Consider the following 26,552-nt stretch of genomic DNA (forward strand, 5'->3'; position numbering starts at 1 on the left):
AGCCGCTATGGAAAACAGTATGGAGTTTCTTCAAAAAATTAAAAGTGGAACTGCCATTTGACCCAGTGATCCCAGTTCTAGGAATACATTCTAAGAATTCCGAAGCACCAATTGAAAAGAATATATGCACCCTTATGTTCATGGCAGTGTTATTTATAATAGCTAAGATCTGGAAACAGCCCAAGTGCCCATCAGTAAATGAGTGGATTAAAAAGCTGTGGTACATTTACATGATGGAGTACAATGCAGCAGTAAGAAAGATCTCTTATCCTGTAAAAAGCTGTAAAAAGGAAGAAGAACTAACTCTTTGTGACAGCATGGATGAACCTGAAGTAGATTATACTAAGTGAGATCCGCCAGTTAGAGAAAGACAAATATCACATGATCTCACTTATATGTAGAATCTAATGAACAAAATAAACTGATGAACAAAATAGGTCCAGAGGCATGGATGCATTGAACAGACTGATAGATCTCAGTAGGGAGGGGGATGGAGGGGCCAGGAAGAGATTAACTAGAAAACTAATATACATATAAGCATAACCCATGGACACAGACAATAGTGTGGGGAAGGCCTGGGGTGGGGCAGGAGCTGGCTGGTGGGAGGCAGAAAGGGGGAATGGAGGACATCTGTAATAAATTTAAATGATAAATTTAAACAATAAATTTAAAAAATATATAAAACCTTTAAAAGGAACGTATTGGAGAGGATAATAAAAAATAAATTAGTAAGTGTACAGTAGATTTAAATGGTGTGATTAACAGTTTGGAAAGACATGCCGAGAATACTGCCTACATTTTAGAATATGTCTTCATTTAAAGAGCACACGGGCATTTAGAAAATGTGACCATATTCTAGACTAGAACATGAGTTTGAACAAAATATAGATAAAAATTGCTGTTTCAGTTGGACCATCTAAAGGGGAAAATAAAACTTGATCCCTATACCAACCATATAAAAAAATGATTCTATGTGAAATGTTTATTTAAATGTAAAGGGTAATATATTAGTGAATATTTTCATAACTTTAGAACAAATACCTTTTTAAACAATATATAAAAATCATTAACCAAATAAGAAAAGACTGAAAATTTGGACTACATTAAAACTAAGAGCTTTTTAAAATAAAACTGCAATATAGAATTAAAGGTAAGTCACATAGATGGGGGAAGATTTTGGAAATATATATAAATATATTTAAAATGTATTTTAAAATGGACAATATACTTGAGCAGGTACTCTACAAAGTATATCTAAATGGTCAATAAATATGTGAAAGTTAAACCTGAGTTAGTAGGAGAGAAATGCAAATTTATGGCTCAAATTTAAAAAGGATGACAATACTAAACATTGGCAAAGATAGTGAACTCTTTTGTACACTACTGGCGAGAATATAAATGAGCACAATCATTTTGAAGCAGAACTTGAGTCTGGTGCCTTAGACCAATCGGCCATCCTGACACTTGAGCACAATCATTTTGAAAACAGTTTATTGATATTGAACATATGCACCCAGACGGTGTGGCTCAGTGGTTGAGTGTCGACCCATGCACCAAGAGGTCACCGGTTCAATTCCCGGTCAGGGCACATGTCCAGGTTGTGGTTCTGATCCCCAGTGGGGAGCATGCAGGACTTGGCCAGTCACTGTTCTCTCTCATCGATCTTTCTATCTCTCTCTCCCTCTCCCTCGCTCTCTAAAATCAATAAAGAAAAAAACAAATAAAAAACAAACAAAATTAAACATATGCATACTCTAACTCAGCAATTCTACTTCTGAGTATATACCCAATAGAAATTCATATGCATAGAAACCAAGAGAGATACACAAGAATATTCATAACAGCATTATTTGTAATAATCAAAAAGTGGAGACAACCCACATGTTCATTGACACTAAAATAAATGAATGAACTGTAGTGTGTGTACTCATGTAATGAAACACTATGCAGCAATGAAAAGGAATGAACTGCAGCTATCCTCAAAAACATGGATGAATCTTACAGTCATAAGGTCGAGAAAAAGGAATTGTGTATAAGGCAAGATTCTATTATATATGCATACTGTTTTTTATATTATATATGAAATTCAATGATATGCAAAATTAATGTATGGTGTTTAAGCCAAAATCATAGTTATATTGGGGAGGAAATAGGGGGCATAATAAAGAAGGGCCACAAAGAGAGCTTCTAGGAAGCTCGTAATGTTCTTTTCATGAGTGTTCACACCGAGCTGCACACTATTTGTGTGTGTATTATAATTTTAAGAGTTGAACTCTGTTTATTCATATCTATCCATATATCCTGAGGATTTTGTCTTTTAAATATTTTTGTTTTTGTTTTTTTTAATCCTCATCCGAGGACATTTTTCCATATTTTGTTCAGATAGAGTGGGAGGGAGAGAGAGAGAGAAACATCGATGTGAAAGGGACACATCAAGTGGCTGCCACCCTTCCCCCGCCGGACAAACTGCAACTGAGGTGCATGCCCTTAGCGGGAACCAACCCGGGTCTCTCCGGACCACAGGCCGACGCTCTAACCGCTGAGCCAAACCGGCCAGGGCTCTTTTAAATATTTTTAATACTTAATTACTTTTATTTAAAATTCACTTTAAATCATGTTAATATGTGAAAACTTGAAGTAAATTTTGAAAAAGAAGACAACAAAAAGTTATATTCCTCTTTAAAAATGAATTTGCCTTGGCCGGTTTGGTTTAGTGGTCAGAACGCTGGCCTGTGGACCGAAGGGTTGCAGGTTCGATTCTTGGTCAAAGGCATGTACCTGGGTTTCAGGTTCGATCCAGGGCCTGGTCCGGGTCATGCAGGAGGCAACCAGTCAATGTGTCTCTCTCACATCGATGTTTCTGTCTCTCTCTCCCTCTCTCCCTCCTTCCCACTCTCTCTAAAAATCAATGGGGAAAATATCCTCAGGTGAAGATTAATTAAAAAAAAGGAGGATTGTGTGCTTGTACTGTCTGTCCTTCAAACTTAATCACATAGTTCTGTTTTAAATATGATAAACTATTTCCTGGTGTACAGCCCGGTTTTATTAAGACAGAATGGTTTTTGATTAGTTTGGGGTTTTTAAATGGAAATATTTACTAGATATGTAACATTCCAAAGAAAAATAGAGCTTAATTCAAATATATGTTTAAAATGAATTTACAGGAATGAGAGAGGTATTTTAGATATGTAGGAAGAAAGTCGACAAAATCAAAATTAATCTCTTTAATAGTGACATGCTGAAATCATAAAGAGGTCAAATTCTAATATGTTTCTGCACAAGAAATTTTATTTGTAAGCTGCTGTAATGTCTAGTTACTGGTAACCCATTATATTACTAAACACTCAAGCCTCTTGTCTTCCTTGATTTTTCAGGAGGTATACTGATGTGTTAATACCCAAACAAAGGTTGGCAGTTTATATTTTAGGTTACTTACAGTGTTAATGGAAGGTGAAATGACTTATTTACATGTAGGTCTTGCTTCACAGTCATTTACTATAAAGAATACAAACAAATATACAACTAAGCTGAGGATTAATTTTTTAATGTCTTCTTGTAAACAGTAGAGTTTCTTAGTCTCAGATAAATGATCTAACCAAGAGTTTCTCATTTATATATTTATATGTAAATAATAAAAATAATAAGACATTTGTATTGGTATTATTGTATAAAACACCTTCTTATTTAAGAAAATAAACAATTGGAAGACTGACATTACTTGACTCCAAGACTTACTATAAAACTACAGTAACAAGACAGTGTGGTATTAGTAAAACAATGAACAAACAGATCACTGGAACAAAATAGAGAACACTGAACTAGATCCACATAAATATATTAAACTAGTCTTTGAAAAGGAGCAAAGACAATACAATGGATCAAAGATAGTCAGTTTAACAAGTTCTGGAACAAATGGACATCTCTATGCAAAATAATGAACATAGATACATACCCTACACCCTTCATAAAATTTAACCGAAGGTAGATCATAGATCTAAAAGAAAACCTAAATAACCTTGGGTATGGTGATGACATTTCGGACACAAATCAAAAGACATGATCCATGAAAAAAATAATTGATAAGTTGGACTTTATTAATAAAAACAAACACAAAAAAACAAACAAAAAAGTATTTTCCTCTGCAAAAGGCAGTGTGAGAAGAATGAGGGAAAAAAGCCATAGACTAGGAGAAAATATTTGCAAAAGACACATCTGATAAAGGACTGTTACCTAAAATATACAAAAAGACTCTTAAAACTAAACAATGAGAAGTCAAACAACCCAATTAAAAAATGGGCCAAACACTTAATAGACACCTCATCAAAGAAGATATATACATGGCAAATAAGCATGAGGAAGGAAACTCCATCAGGGAAATCATAAATCACCAGGGAAAGGCACATTAAAACAACAATGAGACACCACTACACACCTACTAGAGTGGCTACGATGGAGCACAGACAACATCAAATGCTCCGGAGGATGTGGAGTAACAGGACTCTCATTCATTGCTGGTGGGAAGCAAAATGGTACAGCCACTTGGGAAGACAGTTTGGCTATTTCTGCAAAAATAAACGTTCTCTTGTTATATAATTGAGTACATGGATGGTTATAGTAGCTTAATTTATAATTGCCAAAACTTGGAAGCACCTAGGATGTCCTTCACTTATGAGAATTGATAAACTGAAACATCTATGCAGTGGAATAGTGTTTAGCACTAAAAAGAAATACTCTGTCAAGCCAAGAGATGAAAAATCTATGGAGACTAAAATAATCATTGCTTGATAGGGGTAAGGGGGGAGATGAATAGGCATAGTGCAGAGGATTTTTGCAGCAGTGAAAATACTCTGTATGGTACTATAATAATGGATATATGTCAATATACATTTCCAAAGTAGAATGTGTAACACCGAGAGTAAACCCTACTCAGCCAGAGTGGAGTTGGTTGAGTGTAGTCCCATGCACTGAAAGGTTGCTGGTTTGATTCCTGCTCAGGGCACATACCTAGGTTTTGAATTCAGTACCCAGTCAGGCCATGTACGGAAGGCAGCCAGTTGATGTTGAGAGACATTGATGTCTCTCTCTCTTCCTCCCCCTTTCCTTTCCTCTATCTAAGCATGTCCTCTGGTGAGGATTTAAAAAAAAAAGGAGGAACACAAGGTAAGCTATGGGCTTTGGGTGATTATGGCGTGTCAGTGTAAGTTCATCAGTTGTAATGATGTACCACTCCAGTGAGGGGTGTTGAGAAGGATGGAAACTATGTGTGAGGGCAGCAAGTATGTGGGAAACCTCTGTAGCTTCCTCTCCATTTTGCTGTGAACCTAAAACTACTTGGAAGAAAATAAAGTCTCAAAAAAAGTTGGGGGATAAAGGGACAAGATTCTAGCAATAGCTGAATAAAATTTAAATGACATATTTTGAATCCCCATACATGAAACTATTAGCTTTTCCCAGGAACTTAATTTTATGTTGCTTTATTTTGTCCTCTTTGAAAATTTCACTTTCTATTTTTAATCATTTTACCTTTTGCTTCTCCCTCCAAGTACTTGTATTAATTTTTAAGATGCAATTCTTTATTGTTTTAGAAATTATTTAAATGATTAATTTCTGATTTAACCTCCACTAAAAATGAGACACAGAACCACCTAGTGGTTATAAGCGGAACTTCAGAGCTAGACATCTTGGAATCATCCTACCTAGTTAGCGACATGACTTGTACAAATTATTAAACCCTTCTCTGTGCCTTCATTTTTTAATCTCTAGGATGAGGATATTATATACAAACTATTCATAGGATTGTTATGAGCACTACATTGTTAATATTTGCAAAGTTTTGTGCACCTCATTAATGTTTGTTAAACAAATATGGATGTTCTTCCTCACTGCCTCCTGCTTTTTCCATTTCATTCAGTACATAGAACGCCTCTCTGAGGCTAAATAATAAACCAAATTCAGTTTCTCAATGTCCCCAACATCCTCAGGGACCTTTCTGGCTTCATGAGTTACCTCTTCAATGGACTGCACCATTATGGAATATTTGTAATGTGACATCTTTGGTCCTTTATAAATACATTATTTTCTCTTTGCATAGAACTTTCCACACCTCATGTGCTTCGGCCTAGTTTTACTCATTGTTCACATTTGTTCTTACTCTTACATGTTTAACCTTCTCTGCTATAATGTTGCAAGTGCATAACTCCATCAGAGCCTTCACCACCCCAGCTTACCAATAATGTTGCTTTACTTGGCCAGTCCCCCAGCAGAAACGAGTGTTCTTTGAGAGAGGTGTTGTGTTCTTCTATCCCATGCTCTCAACAGAATGACCCAAGTTATATGTTTTTTCAATCAGTGAATACATGAGGGTTTGAATTTGATAAGCACCTATTCTTAGTTTATTTTCAAATGAATTCATTTCAGTAAAATAATGTGTGACCTAATAAATAGCAGAAATTCTCTTTACAGCCATGATTAACCAAGAAATATGCTTTCATAAAAAAAACAAAGACAATTACTTGACAGGCCAAAAAATAAGAACAGCTTTATTTTTTAATATATTCCTTTTTTTGAGAGAGAGTCTCCCATTCCATTTATTATACAATGAAATAGTCTATGTTTTGGTATGACCAACAATATATATCTCATGGTATCATCTCTCTTCATAGCTTTTTCCTGGGAATTAATTTTCTCTTGAAGTAATGCAGATTATATTAAGAATGTTATGTCATTGCACTATGGAAAATAAAAGGGCTATGGTTAATTTGTGTGACTTAACATCTGGATATATGTCAATAGTCTGTGGCTAAAGAAGATGTCTTCTAGAGCTTGTCATTCCGTGCATATATTTTTGAGATATTGAATGTATGGTTTGATGATTTCTATACAAGAAATTTATTGTTCCATTGATCTTGTCTATTGCTGTTTGTCTTTGATTGAAAACAGAACTGACAGAACTGTTAATATAAGTGGAAACATACTTAAATCGTATGTCTCTCCCTGAGTTTGGCAGGTTTGGTCTTTAAGCTCCGCTCTGTTACTGGGCTGATAAGCCTGACTGTCAAGTTCATTCAGTAATTTAGTCTTAGGAGCTCTTACGTCTTACATTGTCTAAGTAGTTCAGATATAGAAACAAACCCACAGAGGAACTACATTCCTTTTCTTTTTCCTACTTTCTAAGTGGAACTTTTAGTCATTACATTTAGCCTTTAACATTTTTTAAAATGAAAAGTTAGCTTTAAAATTTTTAATATAAACCTAAAGATTTAAATATCCCTTTAATACCACTTTAGTTGCCTCATCACAATTTTTTTTTTAAATTCTCACCCAAGGCTATTTTTCTATTTATCTTCAGGTAGAGAGAGAGAGAGAGAAAGGGAGAGAAAGAGAAACATCGACTTGAGAGGGACACATCGACTGGTTGCCTTCTGCATGATCCTGACCAGGGCTGGGGATGAACTGAGGTATGTGCCCTTGACTGGAATCTAACCTGGGACTCATCTGCGGGCTGATGCTCTACCACTGAACCAAACTGCCCAGGGCCTCATTACACATTTTTATCTCTACTCTTACTTTGCGTTTTGTTCAATGTGAAGTATTTTTAAATTTTTATCATGATTTCTCATTAAACTTGATAATTATTTAAATGTCTTTAAGTTTTAAATATACGAGATTTACATGTTTTCTTATTGCCTTTCCCCTCCTCTTACCTTTTCAAAGTTCTCTTCTAATTATCGCCCTTCTCTCTGTACTGCACATAATTTTCTTCTGCACTATCTGAACTTTCCTTTGAGCATATACATTTGTTCTAGTTTGTTTTATATTTTTAAAAAAGCAAACAAAACCTTTGATGCCACCTTACCCTTTATACAACTCATTTCTTAGCTTCACTTTAGAGCAAAACTTTTGAAGGAGCCCTAGAATTCATTTCCTAGAATTCACTTTCGTTTTGTCACCTCCTGTTCTCATAACCCATTTCGGCTAGACCACTGTCCCCACCATTCTCCTACAGTCGCTGTAGTGACCTCCATGTTACCAAATCCAGTGGTGATGTTTTGGATTGATTATCTGTCTGCTTGTTTTGTCAATTAGTGAGAGCAGAGAACTGAAACCTTTGGCTTCAACAGTAGATTTTTTTGGTTTTCTCTTTGCAGTTCTATCATTTTTTGCTTCAGGTACTCTGAATTCTGTTGAGTGCATAAACATTAGTGATTGTTATATCCTACTGATGAATTTACCTCTATATCATTATGAAATGATCTTCTTTATACTTGAAAATTTTCTTTCCTCTGAAATCTATTCTTTTATATTTATATAGACATATTTTTTTGAAGAGTGTTAGTGTGATATATCTTTTTTCATTCTTATTGTCTTTGTATTTAAAGTAGTTTCTTGTAGGCAGCATATAATTTGGTCTTGCTTTTTCTATTTAATCTGATAATCTGTCTCTAATGTGTTTAGATTATTTACATTTTATGTGATTAAATATAATGCTAGGTTTAAATCTGTTATCAGCTTTAATGTATTTCCTGCTGATGATAATATATTTGTCAGTTCTTCACTGATTTTAGTTTATTGAGTTTTATAATAATGGGTTGTGTTTTTCTGCTTCTTTTGTGTGATTGATACTTTTTTTTACTGAATTTCAGACACTGTGAACTTTACCTTCTTGAGTGCTGAATATTTTTATATTTTTATAAATATTCTTGAGATTTTGTTCTGGGATAAAGTTAAGTTTGACCTTTTTGTCTTCCTTTTTAGATTTTTTTTCTTTTTTCTTTTTGCAATTTTTATTAATTTATTTTTGTTACCAATGTAACACCCTCCTCCAGATTCTGCCCCTACCCAAACATTGTTGTCTGTGTCCATTGGTTACACATACCCTTTTTAGATTTGCCGATGGAACAAGAGTGATGTTTAGACTTGGATAAATTATTCTCTATCACAAGGCAAGACCCAGTGTGTACTCCACACAGCACCCCATGAATTATGAGGTTTTCCAGTGTTGCTGGTAGGGACAAACACATCTAGTGTGAGTGTTATATGTTCCCTCTAGTTCTTTGGTGGCTCTTTCCCTTGCCTTGAGTGGTAACCTTACATACATGATCAGTATTCTGATGAATACTCCAGGGAGACCTGCAGATCTCTGGAGTTCTCTCTGTACCACTCTTTTCTTTTTATTACTCTGTCTTGCAAATTCTGGTTACTTTGATTTCTCCAGACCCTCAGCAGTGTCTCCTTAACTCACCAAGTCTTCCTGGCCATGCATGAGTTTCCCATCCCCAGTTCAAGTCCTGGAAATTCTCAAAGCAGTAAACTGGAGCAGTTATAAGACTTATCTTATCCACCCCCCGCCACCCCACCCCAATCTCAAGGGTCACTGTACTTCATTGTCTGGCATCCAGCATCTTGAAAATCACTAGTTTACGCATTTTCTCCATTTTTTATTGTTGTTCACTTATTGTCGATGAGAAATACAGTTCCTTTTACTCAATCTTGGCCAGGAGTAGAAATTAAAAAACTTAGTATTATAATTTTTTAGTTTTCTAGTCGTATTTAATTTAGTATGACTAATTTCTCAGAATTAATTCTCCCATCTGTAGTATAGGTTGACTATCTTTCTAACACTGAACTTATTTATATTTTGCAAATCTTGTTTTGAGCTCATCTTCTGAAAAAGATTCCCCTCACATACCCTACCAGTGAATTAATTTGGAGCCTGTCAATACTCTGGCATCGCCAGGTGTACAAACTCCGTTTGTATCAGTGACTTAACTCATGGATTTTACTCAGTGATTTGTGTAGTTATTAGATCCCCCTCGCCCCACCAATGAAATATAAACCTATTTCAAACCAGACTCATAAAGCTTGTACCTACATCCTGGCCACAGTGAATAATTTATTTTTTATAGATAGGTGAGGAGTGGGCACTATTTCTGTCCTCATTCATGGCAGAAACCTCATTTCTAGTTCCTGCCCTGGGGTCCAAAATGGGGCATATTTCTGATGAATGGCTTTACCCCTAATGCCCACAGTCCTACCTTCCCTGTGTGCTATTGATTTCAGCTTCTGTTTACTTCTCTGAGTTCCTTATTCATTTCTGCTTAATGGGGATTTTCTTTTCTTAGGTCTTTCAAACATGAACTATTTTCTATTAATTTTGTGGTTTTGGAGCCGAAAAGGAGAGATTTCTCTTTATGTTTAATCTACTAGTTCACCCAGGATAAAAAAGTGTTTATGAAAAGATGGTGGAAAGTGGACACCATGGGGAAGATATAACAAAGTAATTTCAGTAACTCCTTATTCTGAATTCTTTGAAACTCTTATCAGTTTACATTTTTTTAATTAAAAAGAAAAGTATTGTGCCCAGCTTGTATGGCTCAGTGGATGAGCATCAACCCATGCACCAAGAGGTCACCTGTTTGACTCCTGGTCAGGGCACATGCCCAGGTTGTGGGCTTGATCCCCAGTGGGGGGCATGCAGGAGGCAGCTGATCAATGTTTCTCTCTCATCGATGTTTCTATCTATCTCTCCCTTTCTTTTCCTCTCTCTCTCTAAAAAATTCAACAAAGACATATTTAAAAAATAGGTTTTGTGCTTAACTTGGCAAAGATTTCACTTAAAGATTTTAGAAAGTTCAGAGCCTAATTTATGAGGGGTAGTAAAATTTTTGCTGAAGCTGTTGCTCTTCTAGTGTTTTCCAAAATTCTGGTAATCACTGGAAAAAGGTAAAAACTAGCTTGTGAAGTATTGGTAATGGTGCACTTTTTTTGTATTGTATGACATGAGAGGTATCCATTGAAATTGAGAAAAAATCCTTTAAATGATGTAGAACTAACCTATTTATTTCACTAAGACCTGCTCATATGGAATATGGGAAATGAGTATCTGATTAGAATCTCTGAAAGTAAAAAAGGATTCTGGTTGTGGTCAATCTATGCCTGACCTTGCCAACCAGATTAGCTCTCCAAGATGCCCAACTTGTATCTCTTGGTCTATTTTCATCTTGACAATTTTTGTAGTCTATCATTTTAAACAATGGTGATCATTTCATATTAAATATATTTTCCCAAATTTAATATACTACTTGAAGTTTTCAATAACTAAGAAGTGTTTCGCTTTTTCTGGCGGTGACGACCTCCCCATGACAATATGCCTCTCACTAAGGATCTCCTTCATCCCTCTCCAGAAGAGGAGAGGAGGAAACACAAGAAGAAGTACCTGGTGCAGAGCCCCAATTCCTACTTCATGAATGTGAAATGCCCAGGGTGCTATAAAATCACCACCCTCTTTAACCATGCACAAATGGTAGTTTTGTGTTGGTTGTTCCACTGTTCTCTGTCAGCCAACAGGAGGAAAAGCAAGGCTTACAGAAGGATGCTCCTTCAGAAGGAAGCAGCACTAAATGCACCTTGAATCAAGACGAGTGGGGAACCATGCCAATAAACATATTTTGGATACAAAAAAAAAAGAAAGACATGTTTCATAATTGTAAGAGTCATTCTTAATATCATGCTTTGCCTATCTTTTAAAAATACCTAATAATTTAAAAATTTCCTATGGAATGTTATTCTGTATGCATGATTTTCCTGCAAGGATACAATTCAGTAATTGAAACTGTTTTCTCTTTCTACTAAATACTGGTCTTCTTCTCATCCTGATGCACCTTAAACAAGTTTATATAGTTACTAAAATTAGAAGTGCTTTATAATTATATTATAAAAATACAATTTGCATGTTCAGTACACTCAAGTACCTGTCGTTATAAATAAAGTTCCAGTGCATTTTCATCTTATCATAAACCAAGCTTGATAATTAATTAGCATAATCAATTTTGTGCATTTGGACCCAGAGTAGCCTTAAGTAAATATTATTAAAAAGTTTATTTACAGCCCTGGCTGATTTGGGTCAGCAGTTAGAGCCTCAGCCTACAGATCAATGAGTTGCGGGTTTGATTTTGGCCAAGGTCACATACCTCATTTGTGGCTGGTCCCTGGCCCTGGTTGGGTCGTGGGGGAGGCAACCAGTCGATGTGGCTCTATCACATTGATGTATCTCTCTGTCCCTCTCTTTCCTTCCCTCCCACTCTATCTGATAATAAGTGGAAAACTATCCTCTGGTGAGGAATTAAAAAAAAAAGTAAAAAATATTTATTTACATAATTGAGCAACATAAGAGATCAGTTCATCACAGAAATGATTAAACCACAATAAAAAGGTGTACATTTAAACTCAATACATTATTTCTAAGGGAAAACACACAAGTAAAACATTAAATTTAGTTATTATAGGCACCATTCACTTTCATAAAGAAATAAAATTGCTTACATAAGGTACAGAAGAAAATTCATCTTATTAATTCATAATTATATAGTCCTCTATTATGGGGTGTAATGTAGAAGAGTGATAATTACATGTCCATTCAAAAACATTTTATAATTAGATAGGCCATATTTAAATATATGAGGCTCTCCAGCACCTAAAAGTGAAAAATGGTGATGTCATTTCTTAAAACTAAATATATCTTGGGAGTTTTCTAATTAGTGAAAATGTTTCAAAAATCTACATGGAAAAAATAAGCAAGATACATAGTCAAAGCTCAAGAACTATGTTTTTCTTTTAAAATTTGCCTTCTTATGACTAAATATAGCTCATTGATCTATCTAAAATATAGAAAATTATTTAACGATTATTTATGTTAGATTTTGCCAACAATTTCTATTAAAATATTAAATTAAAGAATATAATATAACTGATTGGGGCATCATTACAGACTTAATTCTTATGTCTGTTATCTGTTTCAATATCCGTATTGATTTAGTGTCTGATCATAGGAAGATATATATATATATGTCAGATCTTGGTCTTTCCTTCTTTTATTAACTTCAGTCAATTAATTCATGGGGAAATATGTACTCAAAACATAGAAAAGCACCCACCTATTTTTGTTTTAACCTATAATAATTAAGGTATTTATTTAGTAATATATGCTGAATTAAGCTGTGTTTAGAATGTTCCAGACATTGTTTTAGGTCCTGTAGAAATAACAAATAAAAATGAAGATGGTCAAGAAGATTCTGTTGTTAATGAGGTTTTCAATCTAAGATTATTAAAGTTCTTTGAAACAAAAATCAGTGCATAGTTTGACAGTAACTATTTTAAACAACTAATCAACAGCTATGTATAGAAATTTGTACCTAACTGTATGCTTGGTGCTATGGGATACTGGAAATATATATCTTTGAACCACTAATTGTATGAAGAAAACATTACCTAATGACAAACTTGTCCAATTCTGTACCAATGTTTTTCTCACAAAGTATAGAGGTGGATGTTTAAGTATCTTCTATCAGTGTACATGAGGGTGGGGATCGAAGAATGGAAGCTGAAGGTCATTAATGTATTAGGGTGAATAGGACATAAGGCAGATCTTCTCAACCAACCCCTCTTCACTGTCCAAGCAACAAAGTGTATGTTAGTTAAGAGAGAGAAACAATGCTGGCTAGTTTGGCTCAGCAATGAGAACATTGTTCTGCAAACTGAAGGGCTGCAGGTTTGATTCCCAGTCTAGGTAATGTATCTGGGTTGCAGGTAGAATCCGCAACCCCGGTCAGGATCGTGTGGGAGACAACCAGTTGATGTTTCTCTCTCACATAGATGTTTCTCCCTCCCTCCCTTCCACTCTATGTAAACTCGATGGAAAAATAGCCTTGGGTGAGGATTAACAAACAAACAAAAACAAGGGAGAAACTGCACAACTTGGCTCTTGTGCCTTCTTGACCTTTTTCTTCAAGATTTATTTGTGGGAGGATGATGTATACGCATTCACAATACTCATGGAGATTTGGGTATGTTCTTTATTTGTTCAGGAAGTGTTTTTTTGTGTGTATCCAGCACTGTTTTAGGCTCTGTAGGTACCTGTACGAAATATATTGGAGTCTTATTTGCAAGAGTATAGTATATTTAGCTGTTTTATTACAGCAGTTGTTTCAGATAAAATAAATTACAACCCATACTGAAATGAAATGTAGCAATCATCTTAGTGATTTGACTTGCATTTACTAATCTTTGTGAAATAATAAGCAATTAACTAATGATTAGAATGCAAGAGATAATTTGTAATGATGGATGCAATAATGGAATTTAATTAACTTCAAATTAATATTTTAGTGAGAATTCATTTGTACACCCAGATATTTATTTATAATATAATAGTGTCTCTATTTTTATCATTAGCCACTGCACCAGAAATAGTGCAGCAACATTAATATCAATTTGAAAAGCCATGATCTAAAAAGTCATAGCTTTTCAGTGTTTGTAGCATTTGTATCATGATTAGTATGCAGGTCACAAAGAGACTGACAATCTGGTGTGATTGATGACACAGTTTTCCAGTTTCTAAACCCTTTGCACTGGTTTTTTCAGATAGATTTGTAGCTATTTTATATGAGATTGGATATTTCTTAATTGACTTCAGGTCATTATTTATTAAGCATAATTCAAGAAATTACTATTTGTAATTACTAGTATTATTTTGTTAATCCTCACCCGAGGATATTTTTTCCATTGATTTTTAGAGAGTGGAAGGGAGAGAGACAGAGACAGAGACAGAGAGAAAGAGAAACATCAATGTGAGATAGACACCTTGATTGGTTGCCTCCTGCATGCGCCCTGACTAGGGCTGGGGATCAAACATGCAATCTAGGTGTGTGCCCTTGACCGGAAATTAAACCCATGACTCTTCTGTGTGTGGGCCAACACTCTAACCACTGGCCAGGGCACTGTATGTAGTCATTAAACATTTTTATTTACTTCTATCAGAATTATAATAGTCAAAAGGATCTTGATGATTATTATTATAGTCGTCGTAGGGAACTGAGATATGCCCGCAGTTTGGAGTTAGTGTGCTTCCTCAACCCCCTCAACCTGCAATTGTTTGCATCTACAAATTACATGGGAGATGCTCTCTGAAAAGTGACTGTGGTAATACAGGTATAGAAATATTGGAGCATGCCTGCAATAGTGGATGGGTAGTACAAAAGAAAGTTTTTGAGAATTCATTGCAAAGGGAAACAAAATGTGATGGAGGAGTTGTCCAAATACCCTGGGAACCAGAGAGCAGTCCTAGTTCAGGGCAAGGTAAGATCACTCTTATCTGAACCAGTCCTCACGCAGACCACCTGGCAGGGATGAAAACCTGTGTGTGAAATATGAGAGCTCTCTCCATATATGTGGTAATGCCCCTGATTCAGTCAGCTTGGTTATGGGGCTTCTTCAAGGGAGAAGAGTAGCTTCAGTCATGAGTAACAGCACCCTCGCCAGCTTGCTGAATGAGGGTGGAGAATTGGCTAAGGGCTCAGATGTGCACATCTTTGTCTCATGGTATTAGTGGACATGGACCATCAAGATGCAGCCCACAGCTGGCGACAGAAATGGCCCATGATCCATCAGGAATACTCACAGAACTCCCGGTGGGACTCGTAATGGTGCTATGGCTGAGGGTGTGTCTTTGAAAGTCGTTAAGGCCAGAATGATACAGGTGTTATTACAGAGCTGACTGAAATTTCTGAGTAAATGTTAATGTGATTTAATTACTAAACACAGGCTGGTTACATATATAATTTTAGATTTTCATGTGAAGGTTTGAAGAGCATACTCTTTGCAGTGAAGTTTGAGATGAAGTCTAAGGTAAGTTAGTTTATATGTGTCTCTTTAGTGAAGCAAAAACAATTATCCAGGTATTATAAAAGATTAATGCATGTACATATATAAAGGTGTATGTTGCATTTTTTATTATGGAAAAAAAAGTAACTGAATTACTAGACTAAGGTTACTTAAATATGAAGCATCTTTCGGCAAAGCATCTTTTATTTTTGGTATCATTTTCAGATTTAAAGAGATATCAGCACTGAAAGTATTAATCTTACTGATTGTAATTAAACCTTTTTCTTCATTACATTCTATGAGTGATATATGATGACAAAAATTAGATGAATATTGAATATTGCCCCAAACTGTAGACATTTTAATATTTAATATAAAAATATTTTTCTTGTCCTGGCCAGTTTGGCTCAGCAGTTAGAGCGTCCGCCTGCAGTCCAGAGAGACCCGGGTTTGGTTCCCGCTAAGGGCATGTACCTCAGTTGCAGTTTGTCCCCGGCCCTGGTTGGTCGTGCGGGTGGCAGCCACTCGATGTGTCCTTTTCACATCGATGTTTCCCTCTCTCTCTCTTCCTCTCTCTCCCTCCCACTCTGTCTGTACAAAAAAATGGAAAAATGTCCTCGGGTGAGGATAAAAATATATATATATATATATATTTTTCTTCTCCAAGCAATTAAATTTTTTTTCAATTACAGTTGATATCCAATATTATTCCTGTATTAGTTGAAATTTCCGTGTAACAAATCGCTACAAACATAAGTTTAAAGATACATTTATTATCTCAAAATTCTTATGGGTCAGGAGTGTAGGCAGGGCCCAAATGGGTTCTCAGTTCAGTGTTTTTCAAAGCTGCAGTCCAAGTGTTGGCTGGGCTGCATTCTTGTCTGGTGGCTCAACTAGGGAAGAATCCATTGAAAACCTCACTCATGTTGTGACTGAATTCAGTTCCTTGCGGTTGTAGGACTAAGAGGGCCACGACTTCTCACTGGCTGTCGGCTAGAGGCACCAGGCAACCCTAGAGGTTGCCCTCTTCTCCTAAAGGACACCCGCTCTTCCTAAAGGTTGCCCACATTTCTTTGTCTCGTGTCCTTCTCCCACATGGCCACTTACTTCATCAAGCAAGCAAAGAGAATTTTTAGAATGACTCTACTAGAAAGACAGGGTCTTATATTCTTTCACTTAATCACATAAGTGAGATCCTATTATTTTTGGTTAGAAGGAAGTCATGGGTCCTTCCCTCTCTCAAGGGAAGGAGATTATATGCTTGTATGGATCCTAGGTGGTGGGAATCTTGGGGGCTGTCCTAGGGTCTAATCACCATAAATTCTTTATGATTTATATAAAATGTATTTGAACAAACTCTGTTTTCCTAGACATATTTATTACATCAAATGTGGTGAAATAATGATCTGAAGTTTAGAAACCTTATTGTCACACTATTTTTTGTTTGTTTGTTTGTTTTAAAGTATTTATTGTAGCCTGGCCTTTGAGGCTCAGTGGCTTGAGTGTCATCCCATGGACTGAGAGGTCCAGGTTCGATTCCTCGTCAGGGCACTTGGCTGGGGTGTGGGCTCGATCCACCACGTGGGGCATGTGGGAGGCAGCTGATTGATGTTTCTCACATCGATGTTTCTATCTCTCTTGCTCTTCCTCTCTCTATAAAAAAATCAATAAAAATATATTTAAAAAAATATTTATTGTAATGATTTTTTATTTCTCTTTCCTGGCCCTGTGAAATCTCTCTCCATTGCTCATATGTATAATGTTAAATATATATACTATATAATTAACTACTAAATGTTCTGTGTTTTACTAATACCTATTCTTTAATAATATCTGGAGTAAATGGGGTTTTCTTTGAAAGTAAATGATCACTTAAAAGTCATTTATTCTTCATTTTTAATTAATTAGACATCCTAATTAATTAAATATTTGAAATATCAAACAGATATCAAGGCAGAGTTCTATTTTACAATATTAGTAATGATGACAACTGTACAGGACTGAAAATTACAGGCATACCTTGAAAGTTGTCAGGTGTTGGCTCTGAAAATCATATCTGTCTGTGTGTGTATGGGTGTTTGCTGAAGGTATAATTTTGTAAGTCCTAGCCTGCTTATCAGATTTTGGAGTGTGATGGAATAATTTTTTTCTCAAGTAAATTGAATATTTCACACTTGCCACGTATGATTTTACACATGCTGGGAAAGCTTCCACCTGCCTAATGTGCTTCCCCTGTCAAAGAGGAAAAGGATGGAGACAGATGAATGGGCCCTCTCTTCCCTCTGGTTCAGCAGGACTCACGTGCAGTACACAGATTATAACGGCATACAAAACCATCTTTTGGATTGAAGAACAAATGAAATATACACCCTTTTCTTCTGTTATATATCTAAATTTAAGCAAAGGTATTTTAGTAGAAGGCAGAATAATTGCATGAACATAAGTTTTGTTTTCTGGCTCATTCCAAGATAGAGACCTTGGCTAATATAAGAGTTGTTTGGATAAGAGATCTTTCTTTCTTACAGCTGTGTAGTACTCCATATGTACCACAGCTTTTTTATTCATTAGTCTACTGATGGGCATTTGGGATGTTTCCAGATCTTAGTTATTGTAAACAGTGCTGCTACGAACATGGGGGTACATATATTCTTTGTGATTGGTGCATCAGGCTTCTTAGGGTATATTCCTAGAAGTGGGACTACTGGGTGAAATGGCAGTTCAATTTTTAATTTTTTGAGTACATGGAGGGAATTGGAAAGTATTATCCTAAGCGAAACAAGCCAAACAGAGAAAGACAAATATCACATGATCTCACTTATTTGTGGAATATAATGAACATAACAGTCTGAGGAATGGGGTAGTCCCAGAGACGTGGAAGTGGGGTACAGACTGACAATCCCCAGAAGAGGGGGTTGGGAGGAGAGATAAACCACAGAATTTATATGCATGTATGCATGAACAGTGGACATGGACAACAAAGCTGGGGACAGGGCGGGGAGGGAGGAGGAGGGGGGAATCAGTGGGGGAAAAGGAGAAACTCTGTAACCAAAATAAATAAATTAATTAAAAAAATGAAAACTTAAAACAGTAAAAAAAAAGACTCGTTTGGTATTCATGGCTACTCTTTTAGGCAGTGAAAGGTTTTCCTCCCAAAGACAACCGCACCGAGAGAAATCTACATTTAACCTTGCCTATCATCTGTATTCTAAAATTATGTAATATACCAAGGGATGGGCCTTTCATTCAATCCCAGGTGGAAGAAGGAGAGAGGGGCAGGAGGGTAGAGTTGGAAATAATATTTAACCCTTCGCTTTAGATTTTTTTTTCTGAACTTAATAATGATTCTCTGAGGTTCCTTTGAACAAGCATTATCCCCAAATCACATATTTATTATAGTGATGCTTTATGGGAAATTTTCATGTATTTAATATTAAATTGAATTATTTCATATGACTTCTTAAATAATTTTTTTCCAAGGGTATTTTTTCAACTTGTGCAGAGTTGATGGAAATAAGGTGAGATAACTTCTAGGAAAGGCATTGATTATTCAACCATCATGTAAGTAGCATCCATTATGTTCGTACAAATGCTAGGACTGGAATACAGTAGGAGACAAAAGAAGAACTAACTGGTTCCAGCCATTATGGAACTGGAAAAAAGAAGAATTGATCTCATTTTTTTAGGACAAAATGCTGGAGTGTTTTAAATCTTTATAAAAATGGAAATGCCTGTAGGCTATTATGTGGTACTTAGCTTCTTGTACACATTACACATAGGTCATTACATATAGAATTCGAATGCACACTCGCATGCTGAGTTCTCCATTGTGGATGCTTCAGAGCTGCGGCTGCAGTACCCGCACACGTTATGTAGGGGCTAGACCTAATTTCAGGGGCGCATGCACACACAAAGCAGCTTCTATCTCAAATGCATATGTTACCTGGGCTGTTCAAGGGGATTGAAGTGGTGAGCCAAGAAAAATGTTAGAATGGAACGGATTTGGGTGAATAAAAACCAATATTTAGTTTTGCCTAATAAGATTTAGAAGGTTCCAAATTGGGATGGTCTGAGCTGATTTCAGTGGCATTTGGTGTTAATGACTGAACATCAATCTTGTGTATTTGCTTTTCACTTTGATCATAGCTGTGGAAGCAGGCAGTTAAATTAGTTTATATAGGATTTGTGTCCAAGAAAAGATTTTGTTTAGAATGATTTAATCAGACTATTAATAAAAAATTTAATTCAATCGGACAACTGTGCAGGTGTGTGCCATCCAGATATAAAACTTAGATGTGACCAGTAATCCCTCATCACAAGTGTGTCTTCGTCAAGGAAATAAGATAAATCTTTCAGGCATATTAAGTGAGGTAAATATTTTGTTGACGAGGTTCTATCACTGCAGTACCAGTTAATGGAGCCAGGTCTTTGAAATTAGTGGGCCATGTAATTTTGTATCTGATGAGATCCAAAATACTGCATCGTATGAGGCTGCAGCACTGAGGCTCTGAGAGCCAGGAGTAATAGAGGATGTTAACACGATCAATTAGCATCTTTCTGACAGTACCTTGGAATAAACTGAAGCAGAGAGCAAACAGGATAGAACTGTGAAATAGCCAAAAACACAGCGAGAGGCAGAGATCAAAAGCAGTTCATTTAGCAACAAATATAGTTTGTCCTCAGGATTTTGGGTTTTATTTACTCTAAGCAATCCTAATATCACTTTGTAAAGTTTGTTCTTAATTAGAAACGAATGTAACAGTAAATAAAAAAGAAATACACACACACACACACACACACACACACATATATATATATAATTATTATGTGTACAGTAGAAAGAGCATTAGAATATATTGGATAGTCTGCTGATATTCTTCCCATGTTACAACATCATCATCAGCAGTAGTTGCTGCTTAGTGCTGATCATTTATCATGAGTCTGGCATGTCTCATACATCATGTCCCATGCATTATTCAAAACAGTTTATGATTATGTTATTATTTAACCCTTTTTATAGATAAGCAGTCAGACCCAGGAAGGTGTGGGTGGTGGTATGAGGTCAACCTTATAATCGGATGCATTACCTCAACCTCATCTTGCTCTCTCTTAGCTTCTCCTTTTCTTTACTGAATGGTGCCACTTAAGGCCTCAGCATAGAGAGGGGCCGCGTCCATATGCCCCTTCATCAAAGATTTCTGCCTACTGTTCTGGGCATTTTTAAGGCAAAAGTCAACTTGAATTCAAAGTTAATGTAAACCTGTCCTCCATCAACCAGCATACATTCCTTATGCTATTTGAACATTATCTCTCCTTTTGAACCTTTTCTCCATGCTCTTCCCGAGGGATGCCGCCATGTGCTGGTGATTCTAGAGTGTATGTTTCTAAGATCTCCTTTTCAAGCTCCAGTTTCAGACACTGTATCAGTTGGGTTCAACCAGGAGAACAGAAACTATGCTAACTATTTTAAAAGAGCAAATTTATATAGAAAATCGATTCCATAGGTATCAATGGCTAGAAGAGCAAAAATGAGAAGATATGGTAACCTGGAGATTAATAAATGCAGCAAGCTGTGGATTTGTTTATTTTATTTTTCACTGCAGATGAAAGAATTCAACTCAAATTAGCTTCAGGACAGAAGGGACTACATCAGGTCATAGACTTGAGGGGGAATTTACCCTGAGAGAGTTTAGCTCATTGGAATAAAAGGCAGAGAAGCAGGTAGCTGAGGCTCAAAAAGTTGAATTAATATTTGATTTTCTTCAGGGTATATTCATTTATTATCATTCTCATTTTCTCCCTCTGTCTCTACCCCCACCACATCTTCCCTTTTTTCTTCCCTCATTCTCTCCCCTTCTGCATGTTTGTTTGGCTTTATGACATAGAATAAATCCCTCTCTGAATGCTAGGGAAGAAGGCAGCCACTTCTTTTTCTTTTTTTTATCTTTACCCGAGGACATTTTTGCATTTATCTTGAGATAGAGTGGGAGGGAGAGAGGGAGGAAAAGAGAGAGAGAAACATCAATGTGAGAGACACATCAAGTGGTTGCCACCCACACGACCCCAACCCGGGCCAGGGACCAACTGCAACAGAGGTACATGCCCTTAGCGGGAACTGAACCTGAGACTCTCCAGTATGCGGGCCGATGCTCTAACCACTGAACAAGAACGGGCAGGGTAGCAGTCACTTCTTATACTCTCCCTGTTAAACCAGTCCACGGGAAAATAACTTTTTACTTAATGACTGCTATAATAAGATATATCAATCAATATCTTAATCCACTGTGGAAAACTTGTTGACAATTGGAACAATTTATGTTGCTGAGGCAATGGTATTCTATGGGCTGGTCAAATGCCTGTTCTTGAGATGAGGAGGTGAGGTCTTGAAATTGGAGAAGTGAGGTTTTCTAAATGAAGGGTAATTAGGCAAAATCATCATATACTTACAATCTTATTATTGTTATAGAAAAAGAAGGAGCTCCTGGTATACAATATTATAAATAAATATCCCAATCTCTGTTACATATTAATTAAATAACAATAGCTGAGCTAAACTAAACATGTTTTTATTGTTCCATGTCCCCTCTGCAGTCATCCTTGCTCATGTTCACATTGAATTTTGGGGTTCTGCATATTCCTCACACAGAACTTATTGTATTTCAGAAATCACAAGCTTGGAATAAGCTCAAGTATGTTTTCCAGAACTTGTAATTATGCATTCTGATGTAAAATAATGTTTCTCCATTTTCCTTATTAAAAAAATAATGTATCAAATAAAAGTCATTTATTGAATGCAGACTAGATAATGAATTCTTCTTCTTTATTTTAATTTCAACATGAATTTTTAATAATTTTATTAGATGAAATTTGCTTGTTCTTAAAAATTCTTCAAAGTTACCTATTTGTATACATTCATTATGTGGAAGTCATTCATTCATTCAGTCAGCAAGTGTTTATTGAATACTTTTTATATATGATATATGGTGTCAGCTGATGGTGATCATTATCAAATAAGCAAATATATATTATAGAAGGTATCATTTGAAATAATTATTAAGGTTTTTATTTTTTAATCAGCACCTAATGACAGTGGATACATTTTAATTGTATCATAACAATAGTAAGACAGATTATGCCTTGATGATAAACTCTTTACACATCTAATTGCTGAATCCAAAAATCATTTTTGTATCTCACAAATATAAATTTTACCAACTCTCTGTCATTGTGGAAAACAATAAGCATAGGGATTTTTGTTTTGCTTTCATTTCTTTTTTTTTTATGTTTGTTTGCCTCTAGAGTTACTTTGTTTTATTTCTGTACACTTTCATAATTCATTTTAATCACAGTCCTTTAAAAAGGTTTATTTTATTCTTATCATTTTCATTTTGAGTTGTGGCAAGAAAAGAGATAGGCCATTAAGAAAAAGACATTATCTGTAAAAATGATAGTGCTTTTATAATCATGTCCACATCCCATCAGTTCATTAGTGGGTATGGTTTTGAGTCTGAAATTTTCATCTTCTGTTTGCTTTTGTTTCCCAAATCATCTTTCTATAGTTATATAGCTTGACTATTGAGTTGATTTCAGCTAATTCTTCTTTCATTTAATTTATTCATCTGTGAAATAAAAACAAAATCTGTCATTACTAGTATCATTCCAAAGCTGCAATAAGTGTGAATCAATATAACTAAAGCTAAATCTCTAAGTTAAAAGAATAATGACAGTTTAGTTATTTCTACCTTTTCTGTCCAATGGTCCAAAAAATGGGGAAGGGTTGTTATGTTAAATGTATTCTTGCCAAAGAAGAGTTTTACAGTTGGAGCGAAGGGAATTATTTAAATGTGGCATCATCTAAGATTTTTAAAATCAAGTTGACAGGTAGCTTTTGTAATGGGGTGGAAGGGGGGCGGTCTTCATTTTAGTTTCCCAAAAATGGGATTTTCCAAGTGACAATGTTGATAAGATTTGTTTTTTTTCTCTCTCTATCATTATGTCTCTGAGAAATTCCCAGGGAGTCTGGATCCCACTGGGTGGTTATGAAAATTTGTCAGATTAGTTAGAATGTTCAGTAATATAGTGACATTAGTTAACTAAATTGCTTCCTTAATGAGGGCATATGACATTGGGTTTTAAAATGATAGCCTAGAGATTTTTAGAGATATGAAGATTAGAAGACTCAACAAATGAAAACTGGTAAAAGAATATAAAAATGCTTTGCATAGCAATTATGAAACATCTTTGTTTCATCTATGAATTTCTTATAACAACTCTCTGAGCAGTCAAGGCTACTGAGCTTATATGACAAATGTTTCTTACCCAAGGTCATGATTTAAAATGATAAAGATAAAAGTGTAGCCCGCTTACTATCTTCCTTTAGATGGCATGGTTGGGTTTGGTTTCTTGCCTCCAGACTCAGCCTCACTTCAAATTCTGGATCTAGTCTGATCTCCTGTTAGAGAAAATGTAAAGAACCCTGGGTTATCAGTTCATCAGGAAGTCAGCCTTTTATGGGCTCTTGATCTTAGACCACAGTCAAGATTTTTCTTCTTTCTTTAGCGCTACGCTTCTGGTTTATATTTTCATTTCAGTTCATGAGTATCTGTATTGTTCTAATGTGTGTAAATCAAACTTTGGTTCCTTATCAGTTCCCCTAATTCTTCGAGTACTTTGATCCTGAATGTCACCTGGGTCCCAGAAGTTTACGCGACTGCAGTCCTGATTCATATTCCTTGACCATGCCGACACCTCTCACCTTGGCCAAGCTTACTGTTTGCTGCTATGTCCTTCCTGCTCGGTGAGGTAGATTCCTGGACTCGGTTGGGCCATCGTGCTGCTGCCTGTCTACCTGCCTGGACTTCCTTGCACTGCCTACGATGGAACCCACTCTGATTGCTTCTTCCTCATTAATGGTCTCTGAACTCCAGCCACACCTATCAGGCCTGTCTAAACGGTAGCTGTTGCATTGACAACAGTAGCCTAACTTAGTCATGTTGCCCTCTAGCTTTCACTCTTAGTTCTATTTTTTTCCCAACTTTGGAGACTTTCTATGTCATGCAAACGTAGGGACTATTAATCAAGAGATAAATGACAATCATATTATCTGGGACAGCCCCATCTCCTCACGTAACAACTTCCCCAGGTGACTGTGATAATATGAATGATAGAATATGCTTATATAACCCTCACTACGCACTGGATTCTTTTCCAAGTACTTTTCAGGCATGGATGCACATAGTGAAACGTACCCTCAGAGGCGAGGCAGTGTCCCATTTTAAGTATAGTAGGACAGGCGGTCTCAGCATTCACTAGGTAGTGCATCAGTTAAGTCTCTCCTCACATTTCAGCATCACCAACATTCAGTATCAGGAGAGAAGGCAAATGTCACAATTGGGACAGATTCTCCAGAGCAAATATAAAGAAGGAAATATATACAGCTCTACTTAACTGTATGAAAAGGACAAAGGTGAATGTCAATGTTCAAATATGAAAGGGAATCTGGGATGATAGTATGTGTTAATACCCATGGATCAAAACAAAACCCAGGATATTAGAAAGTTGAAGACATAACCACCTCTCCTATAAAGCTAAAAAGGGGGAGACAAATGTAGCCTCTATAATGGGTTATTTATAATATTTGTACATATTAAGCTGAACATGTCTCATCCTTTTTTCTTCACAGTTTTCAAAAGCATTTTGAATGAATGTTTACTGGTAATTTTCCTTCATATTAGTAATGAGTATAACAAAATTATTGGGGAGGTGGCAGCCCCACCCTCATGGATCTAGCCTGTTGGGTGACGTGGATGAGGACACAGGCACTTACCATCCAGAGTGACAAGTGCAGAAGCACCAGCTGGCTCTGGAGTCAGATGCCCGGGTTCAAATGCCAGCCCCACTGCATACTGACTGGGCTTCTCGGGACCTCTGTTGACTCTCCCCTTCCGTTTATCGCAAAGGGGATAATAAGTGTCCCTGACGTAGGTTGTGTGGGTTCCCTGAGTCCCAAATTCACCCTACTATACTTAACCTGATATTTCTCATTTGCCTGGTACCTAGGGCAGGAAGATAGATCAGTAACCTATGTGATACAATATCTTAGACAACATTCTAAAATCTCTGGAAAACGGAAGAGTTTTGGAAATATATTGTTGCGACACTTCCCAGAGAGAACTACAAGAGGAGGTGGGAGGTGTGGGAGGGGGGCCGAAAAGTCAGCGTGAACACGTGGAGCCTGCAGCTCCCCTGAGCTATGGTATTGAAAGGTCTGGGAGGTTTTGAATATAGGGGTTTAGGATGTATGGTATACATGGGGTTGGAGAAATTCAAGTGGGAATGATGAACATATTATGGTGAGTATACCTGAGGTAGTTAAGGTGACATCACCTGGAGAGAGTGCTGAGAGAACCGAGAGGACAGAACCCTGGAGACCACCAACATTTAAAATACAGACCAATGCCCTGGCCGGTTTGGCTCAGCATTTGGAGCATCAGCCTGCGGACCAGAGAGTCTTGGGTTCAGTTCCCGCTAGGGGCATGTACCAACAACAACAACAAAGAATAAATACAATAAAATACAGTTATAATTTGCCCAGCAGGCATGGCTCAGTGGATTGAGCATTGTCCCATGGATTGAGAGGTCTGGGTTCGATTCCTAGTCAGGGCTCGTGCCTGGTTTGCAGGCTTGATCCCCAATAGGGTGTGTGCAGGAGGCAGCTGATCGATGTCTCTCTCTCACATCGATGTTTCTCTCTCTCTCTCTCCCTTCCTTTCTCTCTAAAAATTCAATAAAAACATATTAAAATAATACAAACCAGGAGGAGTAGCCAATACGAGAGATCAAGAGGAAGAATATGTTAGAGATTAATGAAAAAAGGCCACAATGGTGTAATGTCAAAA

The 26,552-nt window shown here is 36.4% G+C and overlaps 1 protein-coding gene and 1 pseudogene across 1 annotated transcript in view; both read left to right on the plus strand.

The window, feature by feature from the left end:
* The window catches only part of GPC5 (glypican 5), a 1,298,292-nt gene that overhangs the window by 150,724 nt on the left and 1,121,016 nt on the right, over positions 1 to 26,552 (plus strand). The window lies entirely within an intron of this gene.
* Positions 11,147 to 11,400, plus strand: LOC118622634 (annotated as a pseudogene).

This window comes from Molossus molossus, unplaced genomic scaffold (genome assembly GCF_014108415.1).
Source record: "Molossus molossus isolate mMolMol1 unplaced genomic scaffold, mMolMol1.p scaffold_m16_p_9, whole genome shotgun sequence".
Lineage (NCBI taxonomy): Eukaryota > Metazoa > Chordata > Mammalia > Chiroptera > Molossidae > Molossus > Molossus molossus.